The sequence below is a fragment of the Pinus tabuliformis genome, chromosome 5_2 (assembly GCF_031772625.1).
Source record: "Pinus tabuliformis cultivar Carrire ecotype Pingquan chromosome 5_2, CPIR1, whole genome shotgun sequence".
Classification (NCBI taxonomy): Eukaryota; Viridiplantae; Streptophyta; class Pinopsida; order Pinales; family Pinaceae; genus Pinus; species Pinus tabuliformis.
In genome coordinates this window covers 1049341288-1049366559 of record NC_142306.1, presented here as the reverse complement: position 1 = coordinate 1049366559, position 25272 = coordinate 1049341288, and the positions used below count along the sequence as shown (strand labels likewise).

The following is a 25272-nucleotide window of genomic DNA, read 5'->3' as shown; positions in this document are numbered from 1 at the left end:
ATAAGTATTAGTAAAAATTTTGTAGAATATATTAAAAAATCAAAACAACAAGATTATAGATACCTGGAAATTCAACAAAAATTGCAGCAAACGAAAATTCGGGGATATGTTGAAAATTTTGAAAAATTGCTAACTTACATAAATAGATTGTATGTTCCTAACATGAGTACTTTAAAACAAAGGATGCTTGATGAATATCACAAGAAACCATATGCAGGCCATCCTAGATATCAAAAGATGATAGCAATATTAAGGAAATAATTATTTTGGCCAGGCATGAAAAGGGAGGTGGAAGAATACTTAGCAAAATGTATAGAATGTCAATAGGTAAAGGTGGAACACCAACACCCTGCTGGATTTTTGAACCCACTTCCCATTCATGAATGGAAATGGGAAGTGATTTCATTGGATTTTATTACAGGATTACCAAGGACAAAACGACAACATGACTCCATCATGGTGGTGGTGGACACTTTGAGTAAAGAAGCACATTTTATACCGATACAGTCTACTTATGGAATAACACAAATTGCCAATATCTTCATGAAGGAAACTTTTCAACTACATGGAGTACCGAAGATGGTAGTGTCAAAGAAAGATGCTAAGTTTACCTCCAAGTTTTGGAAAGCTATGTTTGGGGGCATGGGAACTCAATTAAATTTCAGCAATGCCTATCACCCTCAAACAGATGGTCATATAGAAAGGACCAATTATATCTTAGAGGATATGTTACGAATGTATGTCATGGACACACCTACTAAATGGGAATATTTTCCGCATTTAGCAGAATTTTCATACAACAATAGCTACCAAATTTAAATAAAAATGGGTCCTTTTGAAGCTTTGTATGGAAGAAAATGGAATACACCACTTAGTTGGAGTGAACTGGAAGATAGATTGATATTAGGACTAGATGCTTTGCAGGAAATGGAACAGGTAGTCCGCAAGATTCGATAGAACATCAAAATTTCACAAGACAAGCAGAAAAGTTATGCGGATAAGAAAAGAATCCATAAAGAATTTAAGATTGGAGACCATGTTTACTTAAGAGTAAAATCAAGGAAAAATGCCTTCAGAACCGGGGCTTGTGCAAAATTGGCACCATGATTTTGTGGAACTTTTGAAATCTTGGATAGAATTTGTTTAGTGGCATATCAACTAGCTTTACCGACCCATATTAAAGTTCAGAATGTTTTTCATGTGTCTTTATTAAAAAAAAATATCCATGGTAATTCTCATATAATTGATTGGAATTTGATACAGGGAGAACCCGAAGGAGATTTCCTATCGGAGCCACTTTGCATGTTATATCAGAAAGAGATCTTGCTCCAAAATCAAGCTGTCGCTTAGGTTAAGGTACAATGGAGGCACTTTACACCCAAGGAGGCAACTTGGGAGCGGGAGGATACAGTGAAGGAAACTTATCTAGCATTTTCTAGGAATGAAGTAGAGGAACAATAGACACCAAGGACGGTGTAACAATAAAATGGGGGGAAGAAGTAATGCCCCTCTGTTTCTATATCATATTTTTTTCTATTTTAGATTGAACTATTTTTATATGTGATGCTTAGGAAACCATGATGGTTTTGATTTTAAATGAACAATAAAGTGTGGTGATGTAATAAGTCAATTTTATTAGTGAAAAGGAAATTTGGAAATTACTTTGGAAAGAGACACTTGAGTTAAAATATTCCTGCCAAGATTCGGAAACCAGTATCAATGGATAAGATCAAGATTATCTTCCCTTAAATAACTCCTAAAAAATCCCTAGGGGTTGATTAATAAGATTTAATATGACGGGAGAGAAAATCTATTAAATCACTCAGTTGCAAAAAAATATTAAGGGTGAATAAGGCACTGCGAGAGAGAAAAGCGAGCTTTAAAGAGAAGGGAGGAATACCTTTTTTTTTTTTTTTTAAAACAAATCCTAGGTCAGTGGGTTGGGAGACCCATGAAAAGTGGGACGCTCCTAAGGAAAAATATGATAGCACAGTAATGTATAAAATACATTACCTAGAATTACAAGAATTTTTAATTCTCTACAAAGCATATCTCATCTCGAGGGGAACTCGACGACTAAGTTCAAGGTTTGGAGGAAAGCGAACCACCCAAGTGCAGTTCCACTTTATAAATATGCTTAGAAAATTCTTGAGAATTATTAAATGTTGGTTGTATGAAAATAATTATGAGCGCATTGTCTATTTTCTAGTCTTGAGAGTGGGATTGATAATATTCGTCATCTGTTTTAGTAGATGTATATTTTTTTTTATGTTGTATTGTTTACTGGAATGACTGTGCATGGAAAAAGGGAAGTGGTTGTGTAATTAAGTGGAATTCTATGTGGATAGAAAATGAATAAGTACAGTATAAATCTATGGAAATTTAACTTTTTTATGAGTGCATACATTAGCGAGTTTTAATCCAATGAAATTTGAGCAGATGAAACAACGTAAGAGAGTAAATTTAACTGTTACTGGAAGCTCTTATCTTATATTGTTTTTTTTTTTTTTCTAAATAAGTCTAAGATCTATTACTGTAACAAAATGATACAAGGAGGCTCTGGCCTCTGCAGTGCTTAGCCAAGGTTCTGTTAGGTAAACTTGACTCACGATAGAGTCAAAGTTGACCAGGTTAAACAGTGATGGTTTTGGGGCACATGGTATTGTGCACGCATAGTATTCTGCCCGTGGTATTATATGTAATGGAGCTTATAAAAGGCTGGAAGGACTTCATTGTAATGCAAGACCTGGAGGTGAGCGGTGAAGGCTCACTTGGTCGGATTGGACAGGGTTTTGGCCAATGCTAATGAGATCTTATTAGGATGGGTTTTTCCTCGATTTGGGGTTTTTCCGAATAAAATTTTGTGTTTATGTGTTTATGGTTGTTGCTGGTTATTTTTATATTTATTCCTCTCAGTAATTATTTATGTTATGTAGTAAATTTCTTAACAACTGGTATCAGAGCCAGATATTGGCTTCAAAGGGATTCTTTGATGCCAGGGGTTTATAGTGTCTGATGAGATCAATGCAGCCTTTTTACAGATCTAGGTCTGAAAATAATGGTGGAACAATTGTACGTGGAAGAACCTCAAGGAGAATGTGCAGAAGATAGTGTTGTAACTTCCAGGGATCGCAGTGCATTTATGATATTTACCGGTTTGGAACATGTTGACGAATTGTTCGGGATTCATGCGGCTATTTAAAGAAGGTTGAGAGATACCCTTGGTAATATTAAAATTCAAGGCTGATTTTTTTCGGAGCTTTTTTCGTAGGGAATCGATAAGGGATATTTCCTGTGTGTTCTATGCCATGTTGAAAGATGGAGTAGGCTTGGGCTGCATACAGGTCAACAGAAGAAAATTGTTCATGCGGCTTCGAAAATTGTTCTTTTTCTGCGACGTGAGGCCACCAGTAATGGAATCTAGGAGGTTATCGTCGGGCTCACAGTTGGAGTGTTATGCTCTTAACCTGCAAGATGATACCGGAATACAGAATATGCAAAGAAATGTACCCATAACATAGAATAATGAGAAACAACAGAAAGTATTTTATTATTCAGAAAGCAATTTCCACTTGCCTCTTCGAGGGGGCAACCTCCAATAGAGCAAAGCTCGATTACAAAATAAGACACGATGCTCCTCGCAGGGATTCTCTATCCTTTATATATGACTCATACATGCAATACCATGGATCAATACCATGGTTCTTATTAATACCATCTATCTAATACCATGGCCCATTTGCAACTAACTGTGGTCCCGTCATTAATTGCGGGTTAACCACTTACAATTATTAATATGGGCTTTATTGACTCCTTACTTAACTATAACTATGACTCGATCCTACTACATGAATAAGGGGGTTAGGGTGGGACCCTAACATGCCCTCCCCCTTAAGAATAGCCTTGTCCTCAAGGCTGAAGCTGCGGAAACTGCTGAAGAATAGTGGCTGGTTCCCAGGTTGCATCTTCTGGAGAGGTGTCTTTCCACTTGACGAGGACTTCCCTGATCATGCGGCCACGCAGGTGCCGTTCTCGTGTGTCTAGGACCTGTTCAAGTTGGAGCCAGATTGACCCTTCTTCATCCAATTTAGGTAGACTGGTTGGAATTCTGAAATTGTTCCCAATCGCTTTCTTGAGGCATGAGACATGGAAAACTGGATGGATTTTTGCAGTGGGTGGCAAAGCTAGCTTGTAGGCCACTTCTCCAATGCGCTGAAGTACTTGATATGGTCCGTATAATTTTGGAGATAGTTTATGACAGCCCTTGTCTTTGAGTAAAGTTTTCTTATATGGTTGCAACCTCAAAAATACCTGATCCCCTTCTTGAAATTGGCGCTCTGAGCGATGCTGATCTACCTGTTGCTTCATGTGGTTTTGAGCTTGATGAAGATTCTCTCTAAGATGGGCGAGCATGGTTGTGCGGTTTTGTAGGAGTTGATCCACTGCTTGTACCTTGGAGCACCCCTTGATATAAGAAGTAGGGGAAGGAGGGAGTTGACCATAAACAGCTTCATAGGGAGTCACTTTGGTGGTGGCATGATAGTTGGTGTTATACCACCATTCAGCTAGAGGCAACCATTGTACCCATAGATGTTGCTTTTCTGAAGTGAAACACCTAAGGTAGGTTTCCAGACATTTGTTGACGGCCTCAATTTGACCATCTATTTGTGGATGATAGGAAGTACTGAGTTGTAGTTAGGTGCCTTGTAACCTGAAGAGTTCTTGCCAAAATTTACTGGTGAAGATCGGGTCACGATCAGACACAATAGAAGTGGGCATGCCATGCAATTTGAAGATCTGATCCATGAAAGATTGAGCGACCAAAGTCAGTGTAAACAGGTGGGGTAGGGAGCAGAAATGAGCATACTTAGAAAGTCAGTCCACAACCACCATGATGACTGACTTGTTTCCTGACTTTGGAAGACCTGTAATGAAATCCATAGAAACCTCCGTCCATATAGATGCCGGGATGGGCAACGGTTGTAATGTGCCTGGTGCTTTGACTGTCTCCCCTTTGTGGCATTGACAGACATCGCATTCCGCTACAAAAGTAAGGATGTTCTTTTTCATTCCTGTCCAAAAAAATGATATTCTAGTGCGAGCATATGTCTTCTGAAAACCTGAATGTCCTGCAGTGGGGGATGAGTGCAATTCTGCCAAAATGCGGCTTTTGAGGGTGGATGTTGGTGATATTACGACTCTGTCCTTGTAGCGAAGAATCTCATCCTGCCACGAGTAGCCCTTGGTGGAATTTGGATCCACCTGCAATTGAGTAATGATTTGGGAGAGCCCGGGATGTGAAAACTATTCCCTACGAGCCTCTTCAATCCATTATGGAATGGGAAGGGAAATTGCGAGCAGGGTACTTTCCTCCTCAAATTAGCGAGATAATGCATCTGCTACACTATTTTCGTGCCCTTTCTTGTAAATGATCTCATAATCATATCCCAGCATTTTAGCGAGACATTTATTTTGTTGTGGGGAGGATAGGCGTTGCTCCAAAAAATATTTAAGACTGTGATGGTTTGTGCGGATTTGGAAACGTCGCCCCAGTAAGTAAGGTCTCCAGGTATCTACTACATGTAAGATGGCCATCATTTCCTTCTCATAGGTAGATTGTCCCAGATTCCTCCCACTTAGTTGTTGGCTTGTGAAGGCCAAGGGTCGACCTTCCTGCATTAAGACCGCCCCAATACCCGTACCCGAAGCATCACATTCAATGACAAAAGATTTGGTGAAATCAAGTAGTGCTAAGACTGGAGTGGAACACATGGCATTTTTGAGAGCTGTAAATGCCTGTTGTGCATCATCATTCCAGAAGAATGAATTTTTCTTGAGGAGTTGAGTGAGGGGCTTTGCAATGCGACCATAATTGCAAACAAATTTGCGATAATAGCCTGTGAGACCCAAAAATCCTCTCAGGCTCTTCAATGTCTTAGGTTGAGGCCAATCCTGCATTGCCTGGATCTTTTTGGGGTCCACCTTGACACCTTCACACCCCACAATGTGGCCCAAATACTTAACTTCTTCCATGCCAAAAGAACATTTGGACATCTTAACAAATAATTTATGCTTGCGGAGCAGTTGCAAGAGTAGATCTACATGCTGAAGATGTGCGGCCCAAGTGCAACTATAGATGAGGATGTCATCGAAGAAGACAAGGACAAATTTCCTGAGATATGGTTTGAGAAGGTGGTTCATAAGGCTCTGAAAAGTAGATGGGGCATTACAAAGACCGAATGGCATTACCAGGGACTCATAATGGCCTTCATGAGTTATGAAAGCAGTCTTTGGAATGTCAACTTCCTTCATGCGAATTTGGTTGTAGCCTGAGCGAAGATCCAACTTAGTGAAGAATTGAGCCCCATTGAGTTCATCCAGCAAATCATCAACAACCGGGATGGGAAATTTATCTTTGACTGTCAACTTATTGAGGGCCCTGAACTCTGGACACATCCGCCATTCCCCATCTTTCTTGAGCACCATGACCATCGGTGATGAATAAGGACTAATGCTGGGACGAATGACACTTGCTTCCAAAAGTTCCTTGATTATTTTTTCTATTTCATTCTTTTGGGTGAATGGATATCTGTATGGGCACACATTTGGTGGTTGGGCCCCTGGAACCAAGGTGATGCTATGATCATGTTCCCCTCGCGAGGGTGGAAGCTCATGAGGCTTGTCAAAGACTAACAGATGGTTATTTAAAATCTGTTGCATCTCAGGATGAATCGGTAGAGAATTGGGTTTGACGGCCTGGATGGCATTAAATTGAGTGATAACTCCATGATGGCCCTTTTTTAGCAATTTTTCCATCCTATGTGAGCTGATGATAGAGGGAGCTCCCGCCTAGAGTCCACGGAGGGTATGTGTGGAGTTGTTCTGCTTAAAGCTCATATATAACTCCTGAAAATCCATTGTGATTGGCCCAAGAGTGCGAAGCCATTCAACACCAAGGAAAATGTCGCACCCTCCCATGTGTATGGAAAACATGTGGGTCTTCAACTGATAATCCCCCATTTGAAGTTTGACATTTTCACAGCGGCATTCACATTTCATTATTTCCCCATCCGCAATTTGGACTTGGAAGTTAGAAACTGCTCGTACAAAACAATGCACTGCTTCCACAACTTTTTGATGGATGAAATTATGTGTACTTCCACTATCAATCAAGACTACTACTGGGCGATGTTTAATAAAACCTCTGATTTTGAGAGTTTGAGGTGAAGAAATCTCTACCAAAGCATGCAACGAAATAACTGGTTCATCAGGGACATTGTCCTTCTGGTTGTCCTCCTCTACCTCCTCTAGTTCCTCAAGTGGTGGGGCTTCCTCCGATGAGTTGTAATCAATGGCATCAATTTGAAAAAATCTAGGCTCCTTGCATTTATGACCTGGGGAGTATTTTTCATCACAGTAGTAACATAATCCCTATTTTCTTCTTTCGGCCATTTCTGCAGGTGACACCTTTTGTACCTTAAGTGTTTGAGTCGTGCTGTGATCCTGTGGGGGGCGACCCTTAGCGGTGAAATTTGGGCAAATGGATTGGGCTGCTAACGCACGTTCCACGTTACGAGCTACCTTGCAAGCCTCCGACCATGTGGGAGGGTGGTGTAGTCGGACGTTGGCTTGTATGGCCTCTTTAAGACCGCTGATAAAACATTCCGTGTAGAACGCATTTGAGAGATCCCTAGTGCAGAAAGCTAAGGCTTCAAAGGCTATAACATATTCATCCACTGTGCTAGTCTGTCGAAGCTCAGTGAGACAACCCAAAAAAGAAGATTCCTGGTCAAAGCGCTCTGTAAGAGATTTTTTGAAGGTGGCCCAAGTCATAAAACTTCCATTGCAACGTTGATGCCATTCCCACCATTGCCATCTTTCAGTGTCTAAGTACATGCTCCCCACCATAAGCTGAGTCTCATTATCTAAGATGTTATTCAGATTGAAATACTGCTCCATTTGTGCTATCCATGCGGCCGGGTGAGTACCATCAAATTTATGCATATCCATCTTGGGAGGTCGCGGACAGGATTGTTGGTGGGTGCCCCAAAGGTGAAGAGAGCGGCTAGACTCACCCTCACTGTGTCCATTGCCAATATACGCCTCCTCGCGGGCTTCCTCCTTGCCTTTAGAGAGTGTGTCAGTTAGTATGTCAAGCTGGGCTTGGATGGCTTGCAAGGATTTTTCAAGTTTGTCGATCTTCTCATTGGCCATAGTTTGAGCTCTAGTTTCTACCATGCACCGATCCTATGTACTTGAAATTTGGGACCGCCCAAATTTTTTTCACTAACAATTGAATGGTACCACCTTGCTCAGCTCGTCATCCTGATTCTTATGGGCTAGATCACCAATAAGCGCCCCAGGGGTTCTCTCAGATCTGGTGGATCTGAGAGATCTGAATGGTTGATCGGATAGCTCTGAGCGGCAACACTGACTGCTACTGCGGATCTGATGGATCAAAAAGGTTGGTCTGCTAACTCGGAACTATGGGACTTATGTCTGCTGCTACTGCAACCCCACTTGCGAGATCTGATCTGGCAGAGATTATGCATGATCCCAAGATAGAAAAGGGAACTATGGTCTCGAGGAGTGTCAGGTGCTACAGATCGCAATATACATAAGGGTCTGATAGTAGTACTCGGCCCAATGTTTCAGGGCTCTAACTAAGGAGGATCAACCGTACCCTTAGCCGTACAACCCGACTACCCTATCGTACGGGCGAGTAATCTCTCCGAGTGCTGTTCTCAGTGTACTGTAGCAGCAAGATGGCCGACGGTTTATCTATGGCGAGGTTTCAAAGGAGCTAGGGGGCTTCCGATATACCCAGAGGGTACTTGGAAGACAGTCCGTGCGCAGTTCTGTCTAATGCGCTACTACTCGAAGGGGTACCCACAGGGGTTACAAGGGAGTCCAACAAGCATGACCACCTCTTGTATTTCCTGCATGCATGCCTCCCCAAATCCGTAGGTTTATGCGCTCAACGATAGATCCTGTGGTTTAAAGACGCCGGAACATGTCTCTAGCCAAAAAAAAAAATTTGCTAAGAAATGGAGATCCCACTGGCCCTGGAAAGAGCTCTGATACCACTTGTCATGCTCTTAACCTGCAAGACGAAACCGGAATACAGAATATGCAAAGAAATATACCTAGAACATAGAATATTGAGAAACAACAGCAAGTATTTTATTATTCAGAAAGCAATGTTCACTTGCCTCTTTGAGGGGGCAATTGTGTGAAGGATTATTGTATGAACAAGCATATGGCTTGTGGAGTGTTCTCCTTCCTTAAGGAGTGAATGTATGGTGTTGCCCTACCTTAAGGGTTTGATCAATAAAGAATCATTTCATATTATTTCTGTGTTTATTTGCATTATCTTATATTTTCATATCAGATCTATAGTATTTCCAGGTTAGATCTATAACAAGTGGTATCAGAGCTATAACAAGTTGGATCAGATCTATAACATGGAGTGGTTTGATAGAAGTTTTTTAGCAAATCAAATTGAGAGAGGATGGATCAGAATCACAGCAGCAATAAACAAAAAAAATAAAATTAATGAAGTCAAAATTATTGCATGTGAATGGGCATACTACTGTAAGACCTTGTAAGGCATGTGTACCCCTCGGTGATCACCGGTAAAATCTGGGTTAGACCTAGGTGATAGGGGGGATGTCAGGGTAACAATACCCTGGGTAAAAACTCTAAGGGTGTGAGGGCTAGAGTGAGCGGGATTGTCTCACTTAGCGGGTTTGGCTAGAGTTAGTCAAGGAACCCCAAGTCAAGTTTAAGGGGGGAATTGTTAGGTAAACTTGACTCACGATAGAGTCAAAGTTGACCGGGTTAAACAGTGATGGTTTTGGGGCACATGGTATTGTGCACCCATAGTATTATGCCTGTGGTATTATATGTAATGGAGCTTATAAAAGGCTGGAAGGACTTCATTGTAATGCAAGACCTGGAGGTGAGCGGTGAAGGCTCACTTGGTCGGATTGGCCAGGGTTTTGGCCAATGCTAATGAGATCTTATTAGGATGGGTTTTTCCTCAATTTGGGGTTTTTCCGGATAAAATTTTTTGTTTATGGTTGTTGCTGGTTATTTTTATATTTATTCCTCTCAGTAATTATTTATGTTATGCAGTAAATTTCTTAACAGGTTCATGGCATATTGCAACAAAAAAAATGTAGGCTGCCCAGAAGTGGGAAACCAGTCCAATCCAAAATAAATTTGATGCCCTTGTAGTGGAAACCAACATGAAAACATAGAGAAATATTCTATTGAATTCAGTTTCAAAATTAACTATTTTTCTCGAAAATGCAAAAGTAAACACATAGACTTGGTTGCTTGGAACCTGAAACTTGGAGACGCGTGTTGATTTAGGTGTCATTTGGTGCTGACGGGTGTTCTTCAAGAATTAGACACTTGTAGTCATCGAATTCATCCTCATTTTTCGGCATCTCACCCGTGTCTTTCTTCGCCAAAGTTTCTCGATTTTGCTCCACTACAGAAGGCTCGCCCTGTGTAGTATCTCTCTTCTTCGTTGCATGAGTGGGACGTCCTTCTTCACTGGAAGGCTCCTCCTGAAACGTTACTATAATGGTGGCCATGATAATAGGTCGAATCAGAGAGCAATGGTAAGTGAATTGAGCATAATGGTTGGATTGCTAGAGCTGGAAGGGAGAACAGTATCTAAAGGGCAGGTTTGCGAGGGCGGGGAATGAGCAGCACGAGTGCGGCCTCTGCCACTACGTGTAACAGGATAATGAGTTGAGATGTCATTTGACGAGGGGAAAGAGGAGTCAAAGACCGTTGAGGGCGAAGAACAGAGCAGTCTGCCTCTGCTACTACCCCTCCTGCTACGCATTTGTTGGCGCAATCGAGGCATAATGGCATGGGGAGGAAGTGATTGCTTGTAAGAAGTCATCACTGAGCGGAAATTAGAGGCAAAAGGCTTAGAGGCAAGAGTCAGGTTGCATATTAGGCTCTGAGAGTAATGGTTGCCCTTTCCAAATTCTATGTAGTGCATCGCCTGCCTATTGCAGTGTGGGTGCTTGGCTCCACTACAGCCAGGGGGCACTTGCAATTTAGAGGCAAAGGAGCAGAAACAGAGGAAGTGGGCCAGATATAACTTGAGATCTCCATGATGCAGAGCTGAGGCAGGATGGCGCTGGTGAATTGGTTCGAGTGCCACATTAAATGGCATTTACGAATGTTGTGAGACGGGTTTATTACTCTGTGTGCGAGCTTATGGGTGGCCATGTGGTGATGCCACTTGTCAGCCCGTTCCTCTGCCATCATTTCATGCTTTGTGTACACCCGTATCTGGGATCTTATCCTATATTGTTGGTATGGAGAACAAATTTTAATTCTAATGGCTTCTAAATATCTATGCATTCGTAAGTCGAAATGGTGTATAGTTCGATATACATAATTTTCCCTTTGACAAAGTAGGATACACTAAGCAAAGGGAGGGATCTTTCATTTTCATAAAGGATTAATCTTTAACTAGGATTACAAAATGAAGTAGGTAAATTACAACTTGATACTTAGGATATTTTTGGAGGTATCTTCCTGTACACGACTGATACAGTTAATTTCCAGAGTCGAAAAAAGCGAGTTAAAAAAAACTCACAAAGAAATATACTATGGAAAATTTGATTTCTAATTTATAGTTACTAAGTGACAGTGAGCTCTACAATTTTGGGGAATTATTGAGTCTCTACATTCTAAAGGTTAGTTCTAGCAGCATTGTTTCATATGCTCGCCAAAGAATAATAAATTTATTAATAAACTTAATAAATTACTAGTATTTCTATACTCAACCAAAACAAACTAAAAATTTATAGTAAGAGGTCTTTGAAAAAGAAAATAGCTTATCATAAAAATTATTAAGCCCTCGAATAAATTTGGATGAGAAAGGAAAATCATGCAATAGTGGTTAAATAGTTATAAGTTCGTTAAGGTAGATATAAGAGACTTGAAAGAGGAACATGTTTCCCTTAAGTATCTGACGAAGATTTTAGGAAAGAAAGTTTCCAATATTGACATAAGGGTCTATGCAAGGCAGAAAAAATATCTCACTACCACCGTTGGCACTAGTATCAAACGAAGTTATAGATGGGTGAAACATAGATTCGAAACAAAGAGAGACTCTGCATAGAAAAATTTTAGAACAAGATAAAAACAAACATTGATACAAAAACTGCCGAGATGGAGAATTTCCATAATAGATACATAAATACAAACTCCTCAACTAATTATAGAAGACTATACACTTTCAATATTCAACATAGAAAAATGGGTCTATGAGATTTACTATTCATTACCTATGTACATCTACAGGAAGAAAAGGGTAAATTTCATAATAGTAGCAGTAAAAACCCATTCGAGGTTGAATTCAAAATCTATACGAATTTCATCCACAAGCCACTACTATAACCATTATCTAAACAGAATGGGAATAGGGAAGAAAAAATTACAGTCACATAATAAGCCTTACACAGGAATAAATAATTCAAAACACCTAGAAATAATGAAATATATATATCCATATAACCATTGTAAGGAAAGGAAATATGAGAATACATATCGTGGAAGGAAATAAGTCAATCGAGTCTTTCTTGTGGGAAGACTTGAGTCAAGCTTAGTTGGAGCTGGAAACCTCTCTTAAATATATGCACAAATTTCATAAATTAAAACAACCTCAATACCAACAAATGGTTCTAGTTCCTAAGCTTGTGGTCAAGCTGGAAGGAACGTAAAAAAAAAGAGAGGGGAAACCAGTAATGACCCCAAGAAAGGAATAATTACACCGACTACAAAAATGAACTCCATTATCTCTTATGCGTGAACCACTCCTTTGAGACGCAGAGATGATATGAGAAAATCGACCTCGGTGTGAGTAAGAGCGGTTAGCCAGTGGAAGACAACGTTTTTATCCACTATTGAAAAGCTAAATTGAAAGACCCCTAAACTTAGGTGTGTTGGATTTACTTGCAATAGTGGAACCTGGGATTAGTGCAATCCCAGTTGGAGAAATAGACTAAAATAATGGTGTAGAAAATTGTTAAAAAAAACTCTAAATCGATTTGGATTATCTGCTGAAGTATAATTTTCTGCTAATAACACATTCTTTTACTTTTAAAGTGCAACATAGAGAGGAAATATAAATATTCGATTATGATTTCTCTATAACGTCGGAAGATACCAAGAATGTATACACAAAATTAGATGAATAATCTTAACAAAACAAAAACAAAGTATTGGTGCCACGTGGAGTTGACATAAGGAAAATGTGCTCTGGGAGGATCACCCATTTTTTGCATGACGAAACAGGGTTAGAAATATCAAAACTCGAGAAGACAACAATTTATAATTTGTGTCCCTGAAAAGAAAAAGAAATCTCAAGAAACCACTATAGAAGTCTTTGCAAGGACAGCCATGAGAGGTGAGGGCCTTACCGAGATAGAACTGAGAAATGGGTTCAAGCCAATCTTAGTGGAATTGCAATCGAGATGAAAAAATCCATTTGGTTCCATACCTGGGATAGATGAGGAAGAAACCCTAGTGAGTATCTCAACATAAAACAAACGAGACATTATAAATAATTTGAAACTAGCTATAATGAAACAATTTACCTGCATTAGTGAGAGGTGGAAGGTAGATGGCCTAGGGGATGCCACAACAATGTGAAGGGAAACCAGTTGTTACTTTTCCCTCTCCTACCACGGCAGCATTGCAGGAGCTCGACACCGTGGAGATAGAGATGGAAACTTCTCGAATGCAGCGAATTACCCACCATATCACTAGGGTAAAAGAGGAGGATTCATACCTGTCATTGGATCGAATACAAACCAAAGCTGAGTGTAGATGAGTTGAGGGTATAGTAGGCCATGTGAAAGTTACATGGGCCTAGCATATGTGGCACAAAACCATTCAAGCGCAAGGGCCAAGGTCAAATCCACAAACGTTCCAGTAGCTAGCTAAGTAGAGGAAATACATTTTTCTTGAGCACTAAAACTGAAAAGAGAGGATTCGCATCTTCAATGGTCATACATGAATAACATTTAGTGAAAAATTCTTTTGAAAAACTTAACACAAATAAGACCATGCTCTGTGATAAATCACAATTAGAATACCAAGGTGGAAAGAAACATCAAACACCCAACAAAATAAAATAATTTGTATTAATGTTCATGCATTACTATGTATGCCAAGGTCATAATTATTAACACTAGCAAATGAGACCTTTCCCTCATCATAGTAAATAAAATGGCATGACGTGTAGACCCTACCTCTTCCTAACCCTATACTTGGGATATCCCACAGTAAGTAATATGACCAAAAGTTATCAATACCATTGTTATATATAACTAACCAAAGTAGGCTGTAAGGTATTATTGTAACTAAGAAAGTGATTTAATGTGCAAGAAGATAGAAATCAACTAGGTAAGAAATGGTAAGTTTTTACCCAACATTATAAGGGAAGTGGAAACCTTGTTTATATAAGAATAGTATAAATATTAAATATATATAGATATAGATATAAAATGTGAGTAGAAGACCGTTACCCGAACACTCCCAAAATTACATTTCATAAAAAATTGTTACCTGATTTAAAGAAAATTTAGCTATCGCAGGGAAATTAGAGCCTAGTGTAAGGCTAGTTACACTGTGCTTTATTTATCTAAAAGATTCTATAATTTCATTTTTATTTTATTCACTCAATGACATTCCACAACAATCCATTTCAGCTAACCCCTTAGTGTCCAAGATCACTTATGTGGTTATCTGTAGTTGTATTTGATAGGGGATGGTGATTTTGACATTGGCTATTACACTATGATCTCTGAGACTGTCAGAATGATAACCATACTCCAACTTTTGTGAGAAAGCCTCCACGTTTCAGGTTGGGATTTTCTGCTTTGCTTTGTACGTTCTTACTGTGGGCACTCGCAGTACAAAGCCCAACATCTCTACAATCGGTGCAGATCAATTCCATGAATTTGATCCCAAGGAGAAGTTTCAAAAATCCTCCTTCTTCAATTAGTGGATATTTAGTGTGTTTTTGGGAATGCTATTTGTAGATAGTTTTCTAATATACATCCAAGACAGTATGGGATTCCGTTTAGGTTATGCAATTCCCATGGTGAGATTGATTATAAGTGTCATAATATTCTTAATAGGCACTCGATTCGTAAATGGAAAATTGATGTGCCATAAGATCCCACCAAACTTTAGGAGGTTGACCCGAAGACTAGGTTGCAAAAGCCAGATTCCCCATTTCTCATACTCCCGTTTTGAGGTGAGTTCAAGCATGAGTAATTTTCATTCTCAGTTTTTATTAATTTTCCAAGTTATGATTTAAAGTAGACAAAACACGGGTTTCGTTAAAAGAAAAGGAAATACAGAAACCAAGAAACTACGCACAGTGGAAACCTATATAAAAGAATTATTAAATTTGTCAAAAATGTTAAATTTTGATCAACTTTGGCATAAAACCTAAAACCTAGTGCGTTTAGACTTGTACACGCTCAAATTCAATTTTAGTGCACATTGATTTGTATATGAACGAGAAAACATATTTATTTATATATTTTTTTTTCAGAAAGAAAATCATGATATTATATTGAGGATATATATACAAGATATTCAGATAGTTCTGTATGAGATTGAAAACTCATGAATACTACCGATAAGCAACATAGCACATCATGTAAAACAGATTACCATCATGCTGTATGTTTATATGATCAAATCCCAAAGGACAAAAACCATTGTATCATTCAGCGGATTGGAAGATAAAGAGCAGAGATGGAAGAGAGAACATATTTGGCAGAGATAGAAGAATCCTCAAAAATGTTTAGGTTCCTCCACTTCCAAAAAGACCATAAAGTAATGGGAAAAATAGGCCGAAGAGTGTTTTGTCGTCCCCACCAGGCAAACGCTGGAGCAGGAACCCAGATGCCCGGAACGCGCGTCCTCCATGAACCGAAAAGACCATCCAGCAGTAAAAGCCAGGAGTGGAAGAGGATGGGATGACGGCCGGCTTAAGAAACAGGAAGCTTGTGGCAAAAAGAGCAGCAGGAGATACGGCCAGAGCGCAGGTAGAAAGCTAGCTTGAGTCAGAGATTCAGATGGGCATAATCTTGCTCAGAGCGAGGAGACCATGTGCCATTCTCGGCATGAGTTCCTCGGCGGGATGGAAAAGTTTAGAGTGCTGAGACCATGGTGGACGTTCTTTGCACAGAGAAAAAAACCATATTTATTTATTTATATACTTATAGAGCTAGCTCTGACAAAAGTCGAAAAGTGTATAAACTAAATTTGGAATCCATTTAAATACTTTTACTTTTACTTGACTTCGGCACACCAACGCACAGAGACACGAATATGAAATCTATTTCACATTCTTCATAGCATGGTTAGAATTATTGACCCATTAAATCCGATTGGGTGATTTTACTTTTGGTTGACATGGACATTTAGGCTTGTATATCATCAACAAATTTCACAATAATCAATATTTTATGCCAATATGCTGGATGTTGAGGCAAGAGCTAATTAGCGTGTTATATGGCATTAAATGCCTCTACGGTGGCTGGTTACATGCATATTTGATAATCAATATTTTATATCAAGACGTTGGATGTTGAGGCAAGAGCTAACATGCATATTGGATAATCAATATTTTATATCAAGACGTTGGATGTTGAGGCAAGAGCTAACCAGCCTGCCATACGGCATTAAATGCCTCTACGATGGCTGGTCACATGCATACTCGGTAATCAATATTTTATATCAAGACGCTGGATGTTAGGCAAGAGCTAGCCAGCCTGCCATAGGGCATTAAATGCCTCTACGGTCATTGGTTACATGCATACTCGATATCCGGATTTGACGTAAATGAAATGGCATGCCCATACTTCCATAGCGCATGCCATTTCCTTTATGTCAAATCCGGATATGCATGTAACCAGCCACTGTAGAGGCATTTAATGCCCTATGGCAGCTGGCTAGCTCTTGCCGGATGTTGAGACCTTTTCGCAATATATAATTGCCAGCGTAATATTATATAATGCCATGATATGTGGTTAGGTTTTAAATGCCATGATATGTGGTTAGGTTTTAAAACGTTTTTAGTTATAATTTATAAGGTTCTAATATTTTTAAATTTAGTTTAAAAGTAGAAAAAATATATATATAATAATTTTAAATGGTAAATTAAAAAAAATTAAAAAATAAAATAAAATTTATTTATATTTTCAAAATTATAATTTAACCCGAACATTACCACCTCGCCAAAAATTGTACGATTGTCGGAAGATTAAAAAAAACGAAAGGCCCAACAACCAATGAATATAGTTCCCTTCTGTGGCAATGGGGGCAAGTTAGAAGTCAAGGTTACTCACCTTATCTATCTTCCATTATTACTATTCCACAATTAAAGAGTCATTTCATTCTGGAAACTATTTCGTCCTTCATAGGGTGGAACCATAAAGATATAACAATATCTTTTATAATTGTGATATCAACAAAAGAAAGATTAGAGGGTTATAATGACGACTTGCTAATGATTGAACGTGTTTTCAGATAAGTGTATGACATAAGGTTCGAAGAGGTTGACTCTGCGTTGGTTACAAGTCAAAATTTCCTAGACCTTAGAAATAAGATCGGATGAGGGCATCCTACAATAACCGATAGAACAAATCTAAGTAGAGAGGCTCAACAATCACTCTTTTCATCCCTATTTTTGGAAGAGCTGGAGAGGGGTTTGACATTTTTCCTCTGATTTCTTCAAATTTAAATAGCATTACTGTCACCAGCATCTTTACTATTAGAAACTTCAATAATAATAGTGCCATTTTTCATCTTACATGTTATTAGTGTCAGTGTTGTATATGCCAATTTGATTATTATTATGTTATAACATAGATGAAATGCAATTACCTTTACGTATTCATTCAAATGAAATAAATTATTTTTCTATCCATATTCATACAAATTAATTTTTCCAAAGCTTCACTTCAATATTATTAATTCTAATTTTCTTTTTTCGACCTTGCAAATTTTTGGACAAAGCATCAACAAATGATTGTTCAACCAGTAGATGGAAACCATGTCCTGTAACCCAAGTAGAAGAAACCAAGTTGATGCTCAAAATGCTTCCAGTTTGGATCGTTTTGTTCATACCAGGCACCTTGCTTACACATGTAAGAACACTATTCGTAAGGCAAGGAACAACACTCAATAGACATATGGGTCCTCACTTTCAAATCCTTGCAAGCTCACTGCAACATTTTTCACTTTGTCAATGTTGGTATCCATTATAGTCTACGACAAAGTGTTAGTAAGGATCATTCGAAGATTCACAAGAAACCACAGAGGCATCACAATCCTGCAGAAGATGGGTATTGGCATCTTCCTCAACATGGTATGCATGGCAGTGGCCTCCTTAATTGATGTGAAACGGATTAATATTGTGAAAGCTCTAGTGTTGTGAAACGGATCAGTGTTGTGAAAGACAGAGAAGACAAAACAAATAATTCACACACAAATCACACGAGTTGCAACTCTTCTATTGATCACATAAAACGTGATACTTACAATGAACCTGGTGAAGGGTATTTAACATTTTCCAACTAGCGACTTGCCTAAAATATCTTGACATGCAACCACACACTAAAATTCGTCTATCACTTAACTCGACTTGATTCAACACTCAAATACTCAACCCTCAACACTCAATTAATTGACTCTCTAAGTTTAGCCAACTCCTCATGCAGGAGTAATTATGTTATTTTAACACCCCCCCTTAATTATGATTTCTAAACTAAAACATAACTCATGACAACTCAAACATGCATGTTGGTTTATGTCTCAGCTAGGTTTACAACACCCAAGTTTCTCCTATGAAACTCAAACACATCTTGTGCTAATGACTTAGTAAATATATCAGCCAATTGATCACTAGATTTACAAGGCTTCAAGTGAACTTCTCCATTGCTCACAAGTTCTCTAATAAAGTGATATCTAGTATCAATATGCTTGCTCTTTTGATGAAACACAATATTCTTGGATAGTGCAATCGTTGAGGTGTTGTCATAGTATATTTTTGGTTATCCTTGTTGTTTCTAGTTCAGTCCATCAAATACTCTTCTTAACCACACTGCTTGACATAATGCTGATGTTGTTGCTACATATTTTTCTCCTATCGACCAAAGTGTCACAGTGGGTTGCTTCTTAGATGCCCATGAAATCACACCTGAACCAAGATGGAACACAAAACCTGAAGTGTTCTTCCTATCATCCAAACTGCTGCAAAATCACTATTTGTGTATCCAATTAAATCCTTTTTTTATGTGCTTGCAAACATTATGCCACAATCTATAGTTCTTGCTATGTATCTCAGAATTCTTTTTCACGTACTCCAATGTGTGTCTTTTGGAGTTTCCATAAATCTGGAAATGAAACTCACTCCTTGCATGATAAATAGTCTTGTAGCTATGAGATACATGAGTCTGCCAACCAATCTTTTAAATAGAGTTGGATCGACATGTAATCCTTCATCATCCTTCCTTAACTTTGTACCTATTGCAATTGATGTAGGGACAGGTTTGCAATTTTCCATCATGAATCTTTTCAACAAATCTTTAGCATATTTGTTTTTACAAATAAAAATTCCTTTTTCTGATTGCTCAACTTCTATGTGAAGAAAAAATTTCATAAGACCAAGATCTGTCATCTTAGATTCTTTCATCATGGATGCTTTAAATTCGTCTATCTCAAAATCACCTGTAAAAATCATGTCATCAACATATAAGCAAACAAACAAAATTTGTCCATGCTCATTTACCTTTGTGTACAAGGTAGGTGATGAGCCTCGTCATTGGGTAATTATATGGGCCTCAATTCACCTCCTAGCTTAGTCAAACCAAATTTTCTCACAACTTATTACATGTTTTTATTATATTTTTTTTAATGAGATGAGTTAAATTGAGATATTATTCCTAGTGGACTAATCTGCATTGAATGCAGGTTCGAAAGAGACAATTAAGGAATTTTGGCAAAGACTAAGGTTTGAAACTCGAAAGGGACAAGGGAGAGAGATTGTAGGAGGTAAATCCTCCTCATTTACTCCTTCCCCATTTGAATATTCCTTCATTAATCCCACCAGCTCGGAGTGCAAGCAGCCAAGCCATGAAGATTAGAAGGCAACCAAGCAAGTGATAGACAAGGAGTAGTTCATCTCGAGTTTGGGAGCCGAGCCTCCCTAAACTTAAGGAATTCGTTGGAGACTTTAGTTGTATAAGTAGAGAGGCCTAGAGCCTCAGGATTCGAATTTTGGTTGTAAAACTCTAGCTTCGAGCTCCAGACTTGTGGAAGACTTTTTGATGTATTTTTTTGTTTTGGCAATAAGAATGAGTTTGTTCTTGATTTAGTACTGAGTTAACTCAAAGAACTGAAGCTCTTGGGTTAGGGCCCAACCCTAGCAGTAAAGGCTCCTCTTCTTGTCTCTTTATGCTTAGCTTAGTTTCATAGATTCATAGTTAAACTGTTGCTAGAAGTATTTCATTACAAGTAGTGTAGATTTGATTAATTGTTTATTAGTTTGCTTCCATTTGTGCCTTACTTCAGTAGCAGGCTAGAAGGGATAAAAGAGGCTCCACAAAGCTGTCAATAAGTGTCTTGGCCTCACTTCTTCTTTCTGGGATCATGATTTGAAGAAAATACCCTTACGTAACCAAAAAGACAGATTTCCATTTCCTTCATGATATTTAGAATTTGTTGTACTTAAGCTAGCATTTGATCAATTTTGCCAAGTAGGATTTCATTTCCATCTCTTCTATGTTAATTCTTGTAGTAGATCTCATCCATGACTCCATGTTATTCAGCAATTTCTTCATGCATAAGGTAGACAGTTAGTTCATTAAATATTGCTTTTATAGTCCATGAGAATTCTTCTTATTTACATGACTTTTTGGAAATTACACATGTTTGATGCAGAGTAGGCACTTCAAAAGTAGACAGAGATCTCATAGCAAGCAACCACCTTCCAACTTCATTCACCCATAGGCATTTCTCATTTTTATCAAAACCTTCACCAATTTCATCATTTTACATAGAAATTTCCTCAAGCATTTTGAGCGAATCCAACCATCTCCTAAACTTGGTTTGGGTTCTGAGTGATCCTAGGCCTCTCCTCACTCCATTCCAGCCATCAACCACCTTCCCTAAGCTTTCCATCACCTCCAACACCCATCGTTTTTTTCACAACTGCATCCTGTACAAATACAGGGAATCCTATAGGTTTCTAGTACATCTTGTAGGTTTTCCTGTAGTGGCTTGTTTTGAGGCCGATTTGAGGGAAAACCTCTAGGAAGCCTCCCAAGGTCACCCAAGGGTCCTCCAAACCTTCCATCCATATCCTGAACCTTCCATCCATCCATCAGCACCCCTAAACCACCTGCCACATCACCAAGAGAGATTAGTTTTCACATTTGACTTTTCATGAAAAGCATAAAAAGACAAAACATATTTCTTACAGTCCTTTACATGCATAGCAGTTGTGTTTGATTTTCTTAGCTTGATCATGTTAATTTAGCATCATTGCAAAGCATAGCTTTTAGCAATTAATTAGGAAATGATATGCCCTAGCATTGAATTTTAGTCTCTCACTATTGTAGTATATCAACTCTCTCTTAGAGTATATTTCTCTTTTTTTCATCAAGGATCCAAGCTTCTTCTGAATCCATAGAAGTCTGGATGGCAAACCCTAGTGGTCTCTTGCCAGCTGAACAGTGACAAAAGGCAGAACCATCACTTCTACTTGTGTACACAGCACTGTCACCTCCAAGTTTGTACGAACCCCGGGTTGATAAAGTAAAGTTGGTAGCTCCACGAGTTGCAACATTCTTGCTGCAATATTGGTGCTCATCAGTAGGTTCAATCTTACTTCTGCAAAATCCATTATTAATCATGTAGCTGTCAATTTTGCTATAGCAAGCTCTAGTCACTTGCTTCAGTCCATAGATCACTTTCTTCAACTTGTAAACTTTATCTTCATTACCTTCAACTTCATATCATGGAGGTTGCTGCACATAAATTTATTCGTCTATAATTCCATTCAAGAAGGCCAATTTAACATCCATTTGATATAATTTCCACTTGTTCTGAGTTTTTGTGGCTATAACTTCTCTTACATTATCCAATATGGCTACGCGAGAATCCTTTTGCTACAATTCTAGCTTTAAATTTGTCAATTTCACCTTTCTCATTCAACTTTGTCTTGTACACCCACTTTACACCAATGAGATTTTTGTCTTTTGGCAAATCAACCGAATCCCACGTATCATTTTTTTCAATAGCTTCAATTTCTTCATCCATGTCTTGCACCCAATTTTCATCTTTGATTACTTCTTTAAACAAAGAAGGTTGGAATGACAACAATGAAAAATTTGTTATTCAAATCATCATAAATATCTTTCAAACTTCTTATCTTTCTCTTACCATTTCTTGATTCATCACCTGATTAGTTGTAAGGAGAATCTTGATATGTTGATATGTTTGAAGATCCATGCTTCTATGAAAATCTTGGAGTCCTTGTTGGCGTGTCTGTGTTTCGTGTCTTCATGTGTGATTCTTTCTGCTCCTTTTTTGCTACATCATCTTCTTCCATCAGTGGCACTTGTGCATCAACTGTTTTGTCTACAGTTCCATACCATGACTCTTGTTCTTTGAACACAACATCTCTACTAATTATGCTCTTATTTGTGAGAGGGTTATACAATTTGTATGCTTTTGATTGATCACTTTAACTAGTAAATATGTATTTTTCACTTTTATCGTCCAATTTGCCTCTTCACTCCTTAGGCATGTGTGCATAAGCTACACATCTAAATACTCTAAGATGAGATACGCTACAATACATACCTAACCATGATTGTTATGGTACTCTGTTCATCACACTCTTTGTAGGAGATCTGTAACACATGCAACTACTTCTTCCTAATACTCATTTGACAAGCTTCTGCCTTTCAACATGCTTCTTACCATGTTCATAATTGTCCTATTATTTCTATCTACTACGCTATTTTGCTGTGGTGTGTACTTAGTTGAAAACCATCTTCTGATTCCATGTTGTTTGCAGTAATCATGGAATGCCTTTGAGTCATATTCTCCACCACAATCTGACCTCAGTACCTTTATCTATCGATCACTTAGGTTCTCTGCTAAGGCTTTGAATTCCTTGAACTTTGAAAAAGTTTCAGACTTCTGTTTCAAGAAGTAAACCTAAGCATTTCTGCTATAATCATAAATGAAAGTGATGAAGTAACAACTTCCACCAATCGACTGTGTCCTCATAGGTCCACACAAGTTTGTATGCACTAGCTCAAGAGGTTTCTTTGCTCGGTATGCAACTCCTTTTGGAAAACTTTCACAGTGTTGCTTTCCCAATATGCAACACTCACAAGTATTAGAAGGTTCTTTGATGATAGGTAATCCTCTAACCATCTGTTTTTGCTGCAACAATTTTAAACTAGAAAAATGCAAGTGTCCAAACCGAAAGTTTCATAACCAATAATCATTAGAACATGCAACTGTAAAAGAAATGACCTAATCATTGTAATTAATAACTAGAGGAAAGAGTATTTTCCTCATCATCTGCACCTTTTCTATTAGTTTCTTGCTTGGAGGCTTGTCATATATAACACATTCTTGACCTTGAAAGATAACTTTGTATCCTTTCTGTGTCAATTGACCAACACTTATCAAATTATGTTTGAGACTAGGAACATACTATACCTCTGAGATTGTCTTCAGCTCCCCCTCCTTGGTTAGAATGTTGACCACTCCTTTGCCATCTACTTCCACAGTCTTGTCAGTCCCCAACCTTACCTCTATTTTGATAGATTGATTGAAATTTGCAACCAAATTCTTGTTGCCTATCGTGTGGTTACTGAACCACTGTCTAACAACCACACACTATCAAAAGGTTCATGCATGGTATGGCAAGGTAGGAACATGGATTTAGTACTCTCTACAGTGACATTAGCTCTTTGGTTCCCTTAATCAACTTTCTTCTTCCTGCAATCACAAGCATAATGACCAATTTTATTGCAATAATAACATCTCACCTTTGATATGTCAAATCTTTGATTATTGTTGAAGCTTCTGTAGTTGCTTCCACTTTCATGTTCATGCTCTTCTCGTCCATCTCTCTGACCACCATATCTTCCACTTTGCCTTCTGCCTCTCGATCTACTTCTGCCTCGACCTCTGTCTCTTTAAATAAAAACCTAACTTTTGAAAGAGGTCTCTAAAGTGGAATCCTTATTTCTATCTATCCTTGCCTCATGCGATAGAAGTGATCCCATCAACTCATCAACTGTCAATAATGCCAAATCCTTGGCTTCTTCTATGGCTGCTACCACAACATCAAATTCGGTAGACAAAGATCTGAGGACCTTCTCAATCATTGTTTGATCTTTAATTTCTTCACCATAAATCCTTAACTGATGTATCATAGTTATGACCCGATTCAGGAAAGAAACGATGTCCTTTATTTCCTTCATCTACAGACTTTCAAAATCTCTCCTAGTATTTTGCAACTTAACAATATTGAATTTGGCCATACCTGTATAGTTTGTCGCCAAAGTATCCCATGCTATTTTTGCTGAAGACTTGATCATAATCTTCTGGAACACTCCTTGCTCCACTTTCTGTTGGATAATTTGCAACACTTGTGCATTCTTCTTTTTGTCTGTCTTCCATCGCTCTCTCTTTGCATTAGTGAGAGTTTGTGTTTCTGCTTCATTCTTAGGTTCTGAAAACCCAAACTGGACATAATCCCAAACATCATGTGCCTGCAACGTGGTCACCATCTTAATGGCCCACACATCATAATCATGTGAGAGAATTAGGACTAGAAATATGAGAAATCCATCTTTCTCCAAAGATTTCTCTTTAAAAAACCCTAAATTTCTCTTTTTATAAACGTTTTCAAAAATACCCTTTTCAATAAAACCCTAAGTTTTTATTTTATAAAAAATCCTTAAAAAACCTTTTGCAAAACACCGTTCTTGAAAATCTCTTAATTATTTTTTATATATAAAGAAAACTTAAAAAAAAAAAAAAAAACACAAAAAACTTCATATAACTTGAAAAAAAAAACAAAACAACGTTATGTTAAGCCTTCACGTGAACCTCATAATTTTTTTTTTTTTTATGAAAAACAATAATCGTCAAATCCCACGTGAGTTTTAAATTCGTTGA

At 38.3% G+C, this 25272-nt stretch overlaps 1 pseudogene; it reads left to right on the top strand.

Moving 5' to 3' along the window:
* The window catches only part of LOC149162839 (protein NRT1/ PTR FAMILY 5.2-like), a 69445-nt pseudogene that overhangs the window by 42792 nt on the left and 1381 nt on the right, over positions 1-25272 (top strand).